This window comes from Asparagus officinalis, chromosome 10 (assembly GCF_001876935.1).
Source record: "Asparagus officinalis chromosome 10, Aspof.V1, whole genome shotgun sequence".
Classification (NCBI taxonomy): Eukaryota; Viridiplantae; Streptophyta; class Magnoliopsida; order Asparagales; family Asparagaceae; genus Asparagus; species Asparagus officinalis.
Genome location: NC_033803.1, coordinates 7,397,358 through 7,410,588, shown reverse-complemented (window position 1 = coordinate 7,410,588; position 13,231 = coordinate 7,397,358). Strand labels below are relative to the sequence as shown.

The window sequence follows — 13,231 nt, the reverse complement described above, 5'->3', positions numbered from 1 at the left end:
GTCTTTACTGACCAAGAACACCAATATTTTAGCTATTAATTTCCATGATCATCTCCTTGATCCTTCGAGCTAGATGAAGAACCACCCCAGAACTGATCACTACTCAAAATCCTACTCAAATCTTGATCATCACCACTTTGCAAAATATGAGCATATCGAAGAAGATCAGGGTACATATCAGTTGGCTGATGGGCTATAGGGCCGGGTAATTGGGCCGGAGTGGGCTGAGAAGTTGTGGGCCCAGTTAGAGTCGAACTAGTGTAGGCTTGGACTCTCTCAGGGAAGTTGAGCTTAGCTTTGGCGCCTTTGAACCTTAGGGCCGCCCTGTCGTAGGCTCTTGGCAGCCGTCCTCAGCCGGTGTCGAAGCGTCCCTAGCGCCAGACTCCGCGGCCGCCTTTTTCGGGTCTCTTATCTCTGCGGCCCATTTGCCCCATGGTCTTTGTCGAACTCCTCTGTAGTGCTTCCTTTGTTGATTCTCTTCACATACATATACATATAAATTGTGAAAGAACGATAACTATATTATAAACTTCAGACTATTATTTATACTACAAGAAATAAAAGTGTGAAAAATGCCTACTGAATAAAATGTTGTAAGAAAATATTCATAAGTGGTAAAGGTGTATTGGTGCGCCTTTTTGGTGAAATGCCCGTGTCGAAAATGCCTACTATATGATGTTATAAGAAAATCTAATTAAGTTAGAATGTTTACAATGTGATGAACGTGTGTTATTGCAATGCAATTTGGAGCTCGTAAGGAAATAAACTCTTAACACATTTTATGCAAAAGGTAAAAAGATTTCCAAATATTAAAAAAATGATGTTATTTTTAAGATGTAAATCCATGGAAAAAGACTAGAATATAATTCAGTTGCATTAATAGTTGAGATGATGATATTATTCATTAGAAGAAAAAAAACAAATATAGACAGTAACTAAAGTAGCTAATACCTCATATATAAGAAGAAGAAGAAGAAGAATATTTGATTCTAAAAACTAAACGAAATCACCAAAACAAGCAAGGCATCGAAAGCATCATATTATGCACTGTTCTTTAAATAGGAGAAGAGAAGTTGAACGATTCATCCTATTTGGAAATTTTTTTAGAGGTAAGGTGTTCCTGCTAGTTCCCCAAAGTTCACCCATCAGTACTACATTTTGCCAACCACCCCCCACCCCAACCTGAAAAAAAAAAAAAAAACCACCCCCACACATTCACATCCCAAATCGGGGTGGAACTTAGGGGAAGAAAATTCTCTTCTAACTTTCCTTCTCTTCTCTCCACTATTCTACCATAATTTCCCATAACCCCAAATAAAATCCAAACAGGCACGCAAGAATATATGCTTAAACTTAAACTGAAAACCAAAGAGAAAACGATTTTTTTTTCCTTTCACAATGTTAATGAAGATCACCATCAATAACAATGACAACAATAAACCCTTCATCGCAAATTTTTTATGTCAAATGAAGATCATTGTCAACAGCAACAGATCCTAATTTATACCAAATTTTTGGGGTCAAAAGACAAAGCATCGAGGTTTATAAAAATTTCTCTTCATTTTGAGATTTGGAGCCCCTACTCCCGTTTTAATCTGTGTTTTCTTTTATTACTAATGTTAGTATACCCATTCTTTAATATTTTAAAAGAAATCTCGATGGAGACAAATATATTTTGTGTCGATAGAACAAGAAATAGAACTATGAAAACTTAAAAAGTCATGATAACCATCAATGGCAACAGAAGTAGCTAACTTCAAGTAAAATCTACCAAAATAGATCGCGAGAAATGGTACAATCCTAGGAAATAACCAGAACTGAATGGGATTTAAAAGGAGTCAAACTCAAAGAAGGAAGAAAGTGAAAAAAGAAAGAAAGAAAAATCTAGGGTTAGGGTTAGAGACGTGTAGAAGCAAAACTACACATTCAAAGAATATCAAAGGGTAGGTAAATCCTCCCATCTAACAACAATGTTCAAAAGTTTGACCAGCAATCAGTTTATGAACGCCCTACAAATGGAAAGTAGTTTCACACGTGTCATTTCACAAGGCCTGATCTACAAAAATTAGGGTTTGAGGGTGAGAAGCATCTACCTTGTTCCACTGCAGGCAGCTGTTGGCTTGCTCTAATTACTTGATATTGACTCCCTCCTTCACCTTGAGGGCTCGTGCCAATCACGTGGGATAAGGCCGAGACCATCGCCGAGAGATCTTGAGCACCTCTGGGGGAGTAGAGTGGAAGGTTGGGTGGGCCTTCTTGTTTGTTCTCATGATCATTGTTATGATCACCAGGGTCTTCCATCTCTTGCTATCTAACTTTAAATAGTTTGTCCTTAGACTCAGGTGATCGCTGGAGAAATTAATGGGGAATCCATTTAGAGAGAGAGAGAGAGAGAGAGAGAGAGATTCTGATGAGAATGGAGGAGAGGGGAGGCTTTTATGAGAAAAAAATGCTTTTTCGGCACCTTGGTTTTACTGTGTTGATTAGGCCGTGGGGTAGCAGGCATGTGCCTCTTTTTTGCCCCTTTCTTTATTGGAGATTTTTTTTAAAAAAATAAGTCACATTTGCTAAATATTTAACAAACCCGACATTTTTGCTAAGCTGACCAAAAAAAGGTCGGTTTCGCTGAATCTATCTTTCGAAACTCACGGAAACTTGGGCAACACCGGAGATTGGAATATTTTTAATGAACAACTCGATTGAGATTTGATTTTTCACAAGTTGTATTATGTCACTCGGTTCTTAATCACTGGTGATGTCTATACCACTTGTTCTTTTATTTATTTATTGGACAATTACAGAAGGCCTTAGTGGCATACTCTGCATAATTAATTCTTATAACTCTGTATATTTGCTCCATCATTCCATCAAAGTTACAATTTTTAGATACCATGAATATTTTTCTAGACCCCCCTCATATATAAGCATATTATTCATTCCAACACTCAGTTTCCCATTAAATAAGCAAATAACCGGTATTCCATTCGCCATTCGAAACTGAAATTAATATTAACATTCATCATATGCAAATTATTTATATTATTCAAAAATTATATTTTATATATCTTATTTCTAGCTACTAGTTAACTTGTAGCTGAAGGACTCTCTATATCAATTTTAATCTATCAAATTTTAACCAAATTCTATTGTTTATCATAATTGATAAAATTATTCTAAATATGCAGTTATTTCCAAACTATAATTTTAACTAAATAATAGAGAGAAAATTATAAAAAAAAAGTATACATTGATGAAGTTCTGAAATTCGTAGGCGTCGGAGAGGCTAGACGACGTTGGAGATCAACAATGCTGGAGTGAACTTTGAGAAAGATCTCAATTTGGGTTTGGATAGAATGAGTTTGGTGAGAACAAGAGAAAGAAAATTGAGGGAGAAAGAGGTGATTTGGGAGAGAATCAATAGAATGGGGGAGAAAGATTGAGGGAGAGAGATTGGGAGAGAGTTTATCAATTAAGGTTTGGAGAGGGAGAGAAATCAAGAGGGAGATGAGTTGTGCCCTAATTTTTAGGTACAACTGGGGCTTAAATAGGCCTAACAAATTCACAGGACTAGTAGTCCTGTGGATTTGTGTTCTCCAGAGACGAAGTCTCTGTCTAACGCACGTGACTAGTAGTCCTATGTGTTTTCTAAAAACTATTCAGAAAACCCATGGGACTCTAAGTAGTCACTAAGAATGACTAGAAGTCCTGTGTGTTTCGAAAGATAGATTCAGCAAAATTGACCTATTTTTTACCAGCTTTGATCGGTTTTGCTAAATATTTAGCAAAAGTGGCTTATTTTAAAAAAAAATCTTCTTCTTTATAATATGGAAAAATGGATGCAAAATAGCTCATTTTACTAAGGGCACATTTGGTTGCTTGTAACTATAGATACAATGCAAGCATTATTTGTATGCAACTATAATTGCAATTTTGACTTAAAATTTTAAATTTTATATCATGCATTTGTAGTTGTTTAATGTTGCTTATAACTTTAAATATACAACTTTTTTTACTATTAAAAATTTGTTAAAGCTATTAATTCTTTTTATAGTTTTAAAATATTTATTTTAAAAAAGTATTGGTTTTTATTACTAAGTAAATTGTCTTTTAAAATTATCTAAAAATAATTCTTAGAAGATTAATTTTAAAAAAATATATTTTATTAAAAAGTTATTTTCATAAAATAAAATAATTTTTTAAAATATTATTTTTTGGTTAAAAAATATATCTTTGTAAATGAATTTTATCTAAAAAATTATAAAAAAAATATTATTGAATTTTTTTAAAAATAATATTTTAACAAAGAATAATATTTTTAAAGGGAAATTTTATTTTTTAGAAAACAATACGTTTTCAATTTATTTTTTGGAAAAATTGCTTTAAGGACCCAAAATTGGAAATACAATGTGGCCCAGCTCCCTGTACTTTGGCCCATGTGGCTAAGCCCTTAAATATTCAAAAAACTGTAACTGAGCCCTTAAAGCAGCTAAGCCCTTAAATATTCAAAAAACTGTAACTGAGCCCTTAAAGCAGTTCTCTCACCCGTATTTGCACCCAGCCTCCCTAAAATACCCCCGCCTTTAACTCCGTGCCTCGAAAACGAGATCCGATCGCTAGCGAAACCTCTTCGTCGCATTTAAGGCGAGATGATGGCCGTTTTGGGGGGAAATTTTGGTGCGCTCCCTTCGTTATATATCCTGTTAGCCCACTCGGCTTTGAAGAGAGTGTATTTATGGTGCAAAGGGCAGATCTTTGCGGTTAGGGCTTATGATCATTTATGGTGCAAAGGGCAGATCTTTGCGGTTAGGGCTTATGATCTTCAGCCCCCTACTTGTCCTAAAGTGCCCTTCATAACTTATGATCTTCAGCCCCCTACTTGTCCTAAAGTGCCCTTCATAACTCCTCTTAAATCCCCTTTATTTATGGTGGAGAGCCCCCTTATTTGCATGGTTTCCTTAGGTGAGAGAGTAGTGTTCTCAAGGGTAACTTGTGCAACCTCTTTTTTTGAGTTTAAGTTCGACGTGGCTGAGAGGTTGAAGGTTCCTCATGATGCGCTATCAATGGTTTGTAAATCTGAAAGGATCCCTGATCTGAGTTTTGAGATCGAGAATGAGGATGATATGGAGTGTATGGTGGAGCACAACCGTAATATCGGGTGTCTGGAGATCCATATTCGAGCTAATATAGATGTAGATGTTTCCAGATGTGAGAACACCCCGAAGCAACCTCCTGAAATGTAAGTTATATTTACACTTAATTTATTTGAAAACTTATGAATTGCATAGAGCAGGTTAAATGTTAGCTTTTAACTGATATATGTTAACTTTCTACCGAAGGTTGTTAAGCTTTAGGGCATATTTGTTAACTCTTAAGGGTACTGCATTATTTAAGTACAAGTCCTATTTGTTATTTTAAGAAAAACCAATTATATTTGTGCAGCATTATGAATACACTGAAGCCAAAGTTTATTGATAGTACTTCTGCCGCAAACCATGGTTCTGAAAGAATTCCAATTGATAATCCCAGTGGTAGCAGTGTAGTGCGTTCTGATGACATTATTAACAACACAGTAATGATTCCTGGTTGGTGGCATAATGCATTAACTGAAGAGGGTCAAGAATTTGAAAGTGCTGAAGAATTAAGGTTGGCGCTGACATACTATTCTCTGGCCAAAATGTTTGATTATGAGTTTAAAAAGAACGAACCAAAACGTATCCGTGTATATTGCCGATATAAAGAAACTTACGAGTGCCCATGGATGTTGTTTGCTTCACCTGTTAAGAATGAAAATAGACTATCGATCAAGAAGTTTGTTAATGAACATACTTGTGGGCAGTACAGGCAAAATACAGGTCGTTCAAGGGCATCCCGTAAATTCATTGCAACACAGTTACAACCACTCCTGGAGGTCCGTCCAGAAATCCGACCCGTTGATGTGCAAAAGGAGTTCCTCACAAACTACAGCCTTAGAATTGATTACAGTAAGATATGGTGGGGGAAAGAGAGAGCACAGGAGAAGCTTTACGGGGATATATATGAGTCGTATGATCAACTACGATGGTAAATGCTGAGCTTTATTATTAACTTGTTAAGTTCCAAAGTTTGCTTGTTAAAACAAATAGTTAACATGTTCCTTGTTAAGTTCATTGATAACATTGATAACATGTTAACTCTTGTTAATAACATGTTAACTCTTGTAAATAACATGTTAACTTTTGTTAAGTTACCCCAATAATGTGTTAGCTTTTTTTGGTCGCTTGTTAAGCTACACGGATAACATGTTAACTTGTTGGTTTGTTTCTTCTTACACGACTAGGTATGAGCGCATGGTAAAAGAGAGAAATCCCGGCAGTTACATACATATTGACCAGAATGAGGGGAGGTTTTCGAGACTCTTTGTTTGTTATGCTGCATGCATCAAAGGTTTCTTGAGTGGATGCAGACCCTTTCTATTTTTGGACGGTACATTTTTGAAGGATCGATATAAAGGTATTCTCCTCTCGGCCATAGCATACGATGGGAACCAAGGTATATTTCCCTTAGCGTATTGCATATGTGATCAAGAGAATTTGATGAATTAGAAGTGGTTCCTCTAAGGTCTATGGTCCATACTTTATGAGATGGCTGACCCTTACAATCCTTCCCACCAATTGGTTATAATTTCTGATGCGGACAAAGGAATTAAAGAATCAGTAAAAGAGTATTTTCCAGAAGCTCTACACTCGAGGTGTGTTCTACATCTTGTTGAAAATTTCAGGTTAAAGCTTAAGGACTTGGGTATGAAGTCGAAGGACACTCATGTTCTTGGGAACTTACTCCAAAGTGCTTGTTATAAATACACAATAGCAGAATGGAATGAGTACATGAAAGAGATATATGACATGGATCCAAGGGCATACAACATTGCTATGAACTACTCTCCTGATCAATGGGCAAATGCATTCTACATGTTAACTCTTGTAGCAAACATGTTAACTTTTATCGCTAACATGTTAACTCTTGTTGATAACATGTTAACTTTTGTAGAAAACATGTTAACTGTTAAATGTTAACTATTATATGTAAACATGTTAACTGTAATACAAAAAAATTAACTCTATTCAATTATTTGTGTCATCCCTTATTTATAACCTGTTAACTGTTACCTGTAATTCATATTATGTTAACCCTATTCAATTATTTGTTAACCCTTATTTGTGACCTGTTATAAAGTTATATATAATTTTAGGTATGGGCACGTAACATCTAATGTCGCTGAGTCTTTTAATAATTGGATAAGGGAAGCTAGAATGCTACGGATTCTACAAATGGTTGAGCATATCCGTAAACAGATAATGGTCCGAATGAGTAATCGCCGGTTACTTGCAGATAAATGGGTTGGATATCTCTGTCCACAAGCAGAGATGTTGCTTAAAGAAAATATAGAGAAAGGTCGTCCATTGGATGTTAAGCAAGCTGCAACTGACATATTTGAAGTGCAAGCACATAAAACTACCCGTGTTGATTTGGAGAAGAAGACATGCACTTGCCGTGCTTGGGACGTCATGCGGATTCCGTGTAAACATGCATGTGCAGTCATCTCGTACATGAAGAGAGACATTTACCAATATTGCGATTGGTTTATGTCCATAGAAGCATTTAAAAAGAGCTATGACCCGATTCTCTATCCTATACCAGATTATGAGAAACGAAGCGTGCCAAGGGATGAGATCGAGCTACTTCCACCACATACTATCAAAAGAAAGGGGAGAAATAAAACACGACGTATCAACAACCGAACAGTGTACAAACGACCTTTGAAATGCTCTCGATGCCACTCCGAAGGCCACAACCGCACATCTTGCAATGAACCGATCGCCGATTGATATGAGTTACGGATTTGCCAAAACACTTTTGGGTGTATGTAATACTTTTGTAGTTAACTGTTTATATGAACTGAAACATATTTGGGTGTTTGTAATACTTTTGTAGTTATCAGTGTATATGAACTGAAATATGTTTGGGTGTTTGTAATACTTTTGTAGTTAACTGTGTATATGAACTGAAATATATCTATGCCAATGTGAATTATAATAAAAATGTTATCTTACTTGGGTCTGTAAAGTTACTCAGTTAGATTGTTAAGTTACAGTTAACATATAAAATTTTCTTGGCAGGTTATTAAGCTACACCTATTACATGTTAACTCTTGTAAATAACATGATGGATAATATGTTAACTCTTGTTACAAACATGTTAATTCTTATCATTAATATGTTAACTCTTATGGCAAACATGTTAACTCTTACGGCAAACATGTTAACTCTTGTGACAAACATGTTAACTCTTGTTGTAAACATGTTAACTCTTGTACCAAACATGTTAATTTTTACTGCAAACATGTTAACTTTTATCGCTAACATATTAACTCTTGTTGATAACATGTTAACTTTTGTAGGAAATATGTTAACTTTCTTTGATAACTGTTAACTCTTTGTCATAACATGTTAACTCTCGTAAGTAACATGTTAACTATTATTGATAACAAGTAAATTCTTGGCGATAACATGTTAACCCTTGTTGATACATGTTAACTCTTAATGATAAAATGTAAAATCTTGTTGTCATCATGTTGACTCTTGTAGTTACCGGTGTATATGAACTGAAATATGTTTGGGTGTTTGTAATAATTTTGTAGTTAACTGTATACATGAATTGAAATATATCTATATCAATGTGAATTATAATGAAAATGTTAACTTATTTGGTCTGTAAAATTGCTCAGTTAAATTGTTAAGTTACAGTTAACATATAAAGTATTTTGAACGGTTATTAAGCTATACCTATTAAATGTTAACTCTTGTAAATAACATGTTGGGTAACACGTTAACTCTTATAGCTAATATGTTAACTCTTGTAGCAAACATGTTAACTTTTGTCGCAAACAAGTTAACTCTTGTGACAAACATGTTAACTCTTGTTGTAAACATGTTAACTCTTGTAAAAACATGTTAACTCTTGTTGATAACATGTTAATTCTTGATGATAACATGTTAATTTTTATGACAAACATGTTAACTTTTGTTACTAACATGTTAACTCTTGTTGATAACGTGTTAACTTTTGTCGGAAATATGTTAACTTTCTTAGATAACATGTTAACTATTGTGAATAATATGTTAACTTTTGTCAGACATATGTTAATTTTCTTTGATAACATGTTAACTCTTGTTTATAATATGTTAATTTTGTGTGAAAATATGTTAACTTTCTTTGATAACATGTTAACTCTTTGACATAACATGTTAACTCTCGTTAGTAACATCTCTTTGACATAACATGTTAACTCTCGTTAGTAACATGTTAACTATTGTTGACAAAAAGTAAACTCTTGGCGATAACATGTTAACCCTTGTTGCTCGTTAGTAACATGTTAACTATTGTTGACAAAAAGTAAACTCTTGGCGATAACATGTTAACCCTTGTTGATAACATGTTAACTTTTGATGATAAAATGTTAAATCTTGTTGTCATCATGTTGACTCTTGTAGTTACCGGTGTATATGCACTGAAATATGTTTAGATGTTTGTAATATTTTTGTAGTTAACTGTGTACATGAACTGAAATATATCTATGCCAATGTGAATTATAATGAAAATCTAATCTTACTTGGTCTGTAAAGTTACTCAGTTAGATTGTTAAGTTACAGTTAACATATAAAATATTTTTGGAAGGTTATTAAGCTATACCTATTAAATGTTAACTCTTGTAAATAATATGTTGGGTAACATGTTAACTCTTTTTGTAATCATGTTAACTCTTATTGCTAATATGTTAACTCTTGTCAAAAACATGTTAACTTTTATCGCAAACATGTTAACTCTTGTGGCATACATGTTAACTCTTGTAGCAAACATGTTAACTCTTGTCACAAACATGTTAACTCTTGTTGCAAACAAGTTAACTTTATTCGCTAACATGTTAACCCTTGCTATTAACATGTTAACCCTTGTTGATAACATGTTAACTCTTGATGATAACATGTTAACTTTATCCGTATACGGTATTATTTAACAAGTGAACCTGACATGTTATAAACTTTCTCCATATTTAACAAGTGAAGTTGACATGATATAATTGTTAACTTACGCATCTAACATGTTAACTTTCTCCGGGCACTAGTTCATTAGCTGTTAATACACTATACAAGCTAAAAATTATGAAGATTGTTTACAGTTGTTTATCTACATAGCATTCTTCCTTAGGCTGTAACATTTGCGGCTCATGCAGACGCTTTTAATGCTGGGTCCTCCACGGCTATTGTGCCCTTTCTATTTCTGAATTTCCAGCCTTCTTTTATTAGTTCCGCAGCAAGCCTTACACGCACTACCGCAGACGAATCATCGGCGGGCGTAACATGCAGAACATCACCTTGTTGTAGGATAGCCCGTACATAAAGGTATACGTATATCCCACAATCGTAGCTACAAATAACAAAACATAAATACATATTACAGGTCAGTTTTGGAGACGAAAATTCTTTAATAAAATAAGGTTCATATGTTAATGTACCTTCCTTTTTGAGAGTCGCATGAGATTTCCTTATATTTAAATGCCCTACACACCTTTTCAAGATCGAATGCGGCCTTCATATGGTCCATGAACTTTTCAAGATCGAATGCGGCCTTCATATGGTCCATGAAGTTTATAATTTTGTTAACGGGCTCAAGGTAAGCAGAGGGAGTTACCGAACTATAGTGCAACGCTAAATTTTCATTCAATCTAACTTCGACACAATGTCAATGGTCATGGCGAACAATTAGCAATATGAGTATTGATCGGTCAGCGGTAATATGTTGTTGTATATAAAGTTCATATAGTTCATATAGCCACAGATGAGCCTGGTCTCCATAGAGTGAATGCTGTTACATAAAATTAACACATTAAGAAAGAGCGGTCTTTAATATGTGAACATGGTTCAAGTTCATATAGTTAACTTTTGTGGAAAACATGTTAACTTTTGTGGAAAATAGTTAACTTTTGTGGAAAACATGTTAACTCTTGTAGAGAACATGTTAACTTTTGTGGAAAACATGTTAACTCTTGTGGAGAACATGTTAACTTTTGTGAAAAACATGTTAATTCTTGTGGAGAACATGTTAACTCTTGTTGAAAACATGTTAACTCTTGTGGAGAACATGTTAACTCTTGTGGAAAACATGTTAACTCCTGTGGAGAACATGTTAACTCTTGTTGAAAACATGTTAACTCTTGTGGAGAACATGTTAACTTTTGTGAAAAATATGTTAACTTTTGTGGAGAACATGTTAACTCTTGTTGCTAATATGTTAACCCTTGTAGTTAACATGTGAACTCTTGTGGCTATATGTTAACTCTTATAGATAACATGTTAACTCTTGTGGAAAAAATATTAATTTTTATAGATAACATGTTAACTATTCTGGTTAACATGTTAAATATAAGAGCTTATCTGTTAACTAATTATATGAAGATTGGTCTTACGTAAAAATATGTAGATACAATCCCGTACTGCTTGTTTAATTCAGCGTTCTCTGGCAACTGTAGCCATAGCCGTAATCTATCTAAGAATGCCTCTGTTACTTTGTTATCGAGTCTTCCCCCGCGGATCATATACAGTAGTTCCGGGTATGTAATTGCGCTGTTATCAGTAGTTATGACATATACGTACCTTAACAAGCAATAAGTTACGGAGGGTTAAAATTTAAAACATGAAAGCTAACATCTAAACGCACAAACATAACAAGCAAAAAACAGAGTTTCACAGTTAATATTAAAGAGTTAGCATTAAATTACTTAACATGTTAACTGTCGTGGATAACATGTTAACACTTGTTGCTAACGTGTTAACTCTTGTGGATAACATGTTAACTCTCGTGGCTAACCTGTTAACTCTTGTGTATATCATGTTAACTCTTGTCGTTAACCTGTTAAGTCTTGTGGATAACATGTTAACTATTGTTGCTAACATGTTAACTCTTGTTGTTAACATGTTAACACTCGTGGTTAACATGTTAACCCTTGTTGCTTAAATTTAAACGTAAAAGCTTTACATTTTGAAATCGGCACTTACGGGCTACATTTCTCCTTGCAGTACTGCTCGAGCCATTTGTTCTCCTCAGCTGAGAGTTTCTCTGCAACATTTTTTGGTATTCTGTAGTTATGTACAAAAGCCCCAGCGCTATCTAACACTCGTAAGCTAAACATGCCTACATCAAGGATACCCTTATTCACCTCTTTTAAGGCAGCACGATCCACATCTGTTAAATACGTGCTTTTTAGCACATCCCACTTGCCAACACTGTCGTCATGGTAAACTGTTATTTTCTTTGGGGTGTCACCAACAACAATGGGTTCATCTTTGTGCTCACCTTCTGTCAACTTCAATCCCTTAGCCCTCGGTTTCTTATCCTCAGTAAATGGTGTCCTAACCAGTTTACCTTTCTTGGTTGCTCTTTTGTTTGGAGCTCTACTCCTATAACCCATATATTTTTTGCTCACCGGCTTCCTCGGCCTCTTTAATCCTTCGCTGAGTGGAACTTTCTCAACCACATCTTCCTCCTCCTGCACCATCTGCTTGTCCTCCTCATCCTTGATCACCTCGTCTCTCTCTTCGCTCTTGCCCATTTTCTCGACAACTTCATTCTTGGTAACATCGTCTCTCTCTCCATTCGAGCCCTCTTCATCCTCAACCATCTGCTTGTCCTCCTCATCCTTGATCACTTCGTCTCTCTCTTCGTTCTTGCCCATTTCCTCGACACCTTCATTCATGGTGACGTCGTCTCTCTCTCTATAGTTGTCCTCTTCTTCTTCTTCCACTGTAGGGTTTCCTTTCAGCTGCTGTGCAATAAGCTTCTTCACATTGTTCTTTAAAATCAAGGGATCTACTATGTCACAAGATTCGTCCAACCCCTTAACCTTTTCGTTAAATCTACGAATCTCGTCCATGAAAGTTTGACAATACAATTTCTTCGAAACCCTCAGTGTACGGCAAATTCTCTGGTTTACTTTAGCAGCATTTCTCCAAAATTGCAGTTGCTCCTCAACTGGTAACGTTTCAATCTCATCTTCCCTTTCGAAAGCCTCATCAATGACTTTTGACATTATCTATAATTTAAAAATAACAAAGAGTTAACATCAAGTTTATAAAGGTTAACAGTAAGTGGTCCACAATTGACACAGATAATTAAAGGTTCTTCAATCATCTATAGG

At 35.0% G+C, this 13,231-nt stretch overlaps 1 pseudogene; it reads right to left on the bottom strand.

Annotated features, from left to right (window-relative positions):
• On the bottom strand, positions 7-2,427 carry LOC109824997 (annotated as a pseudogene).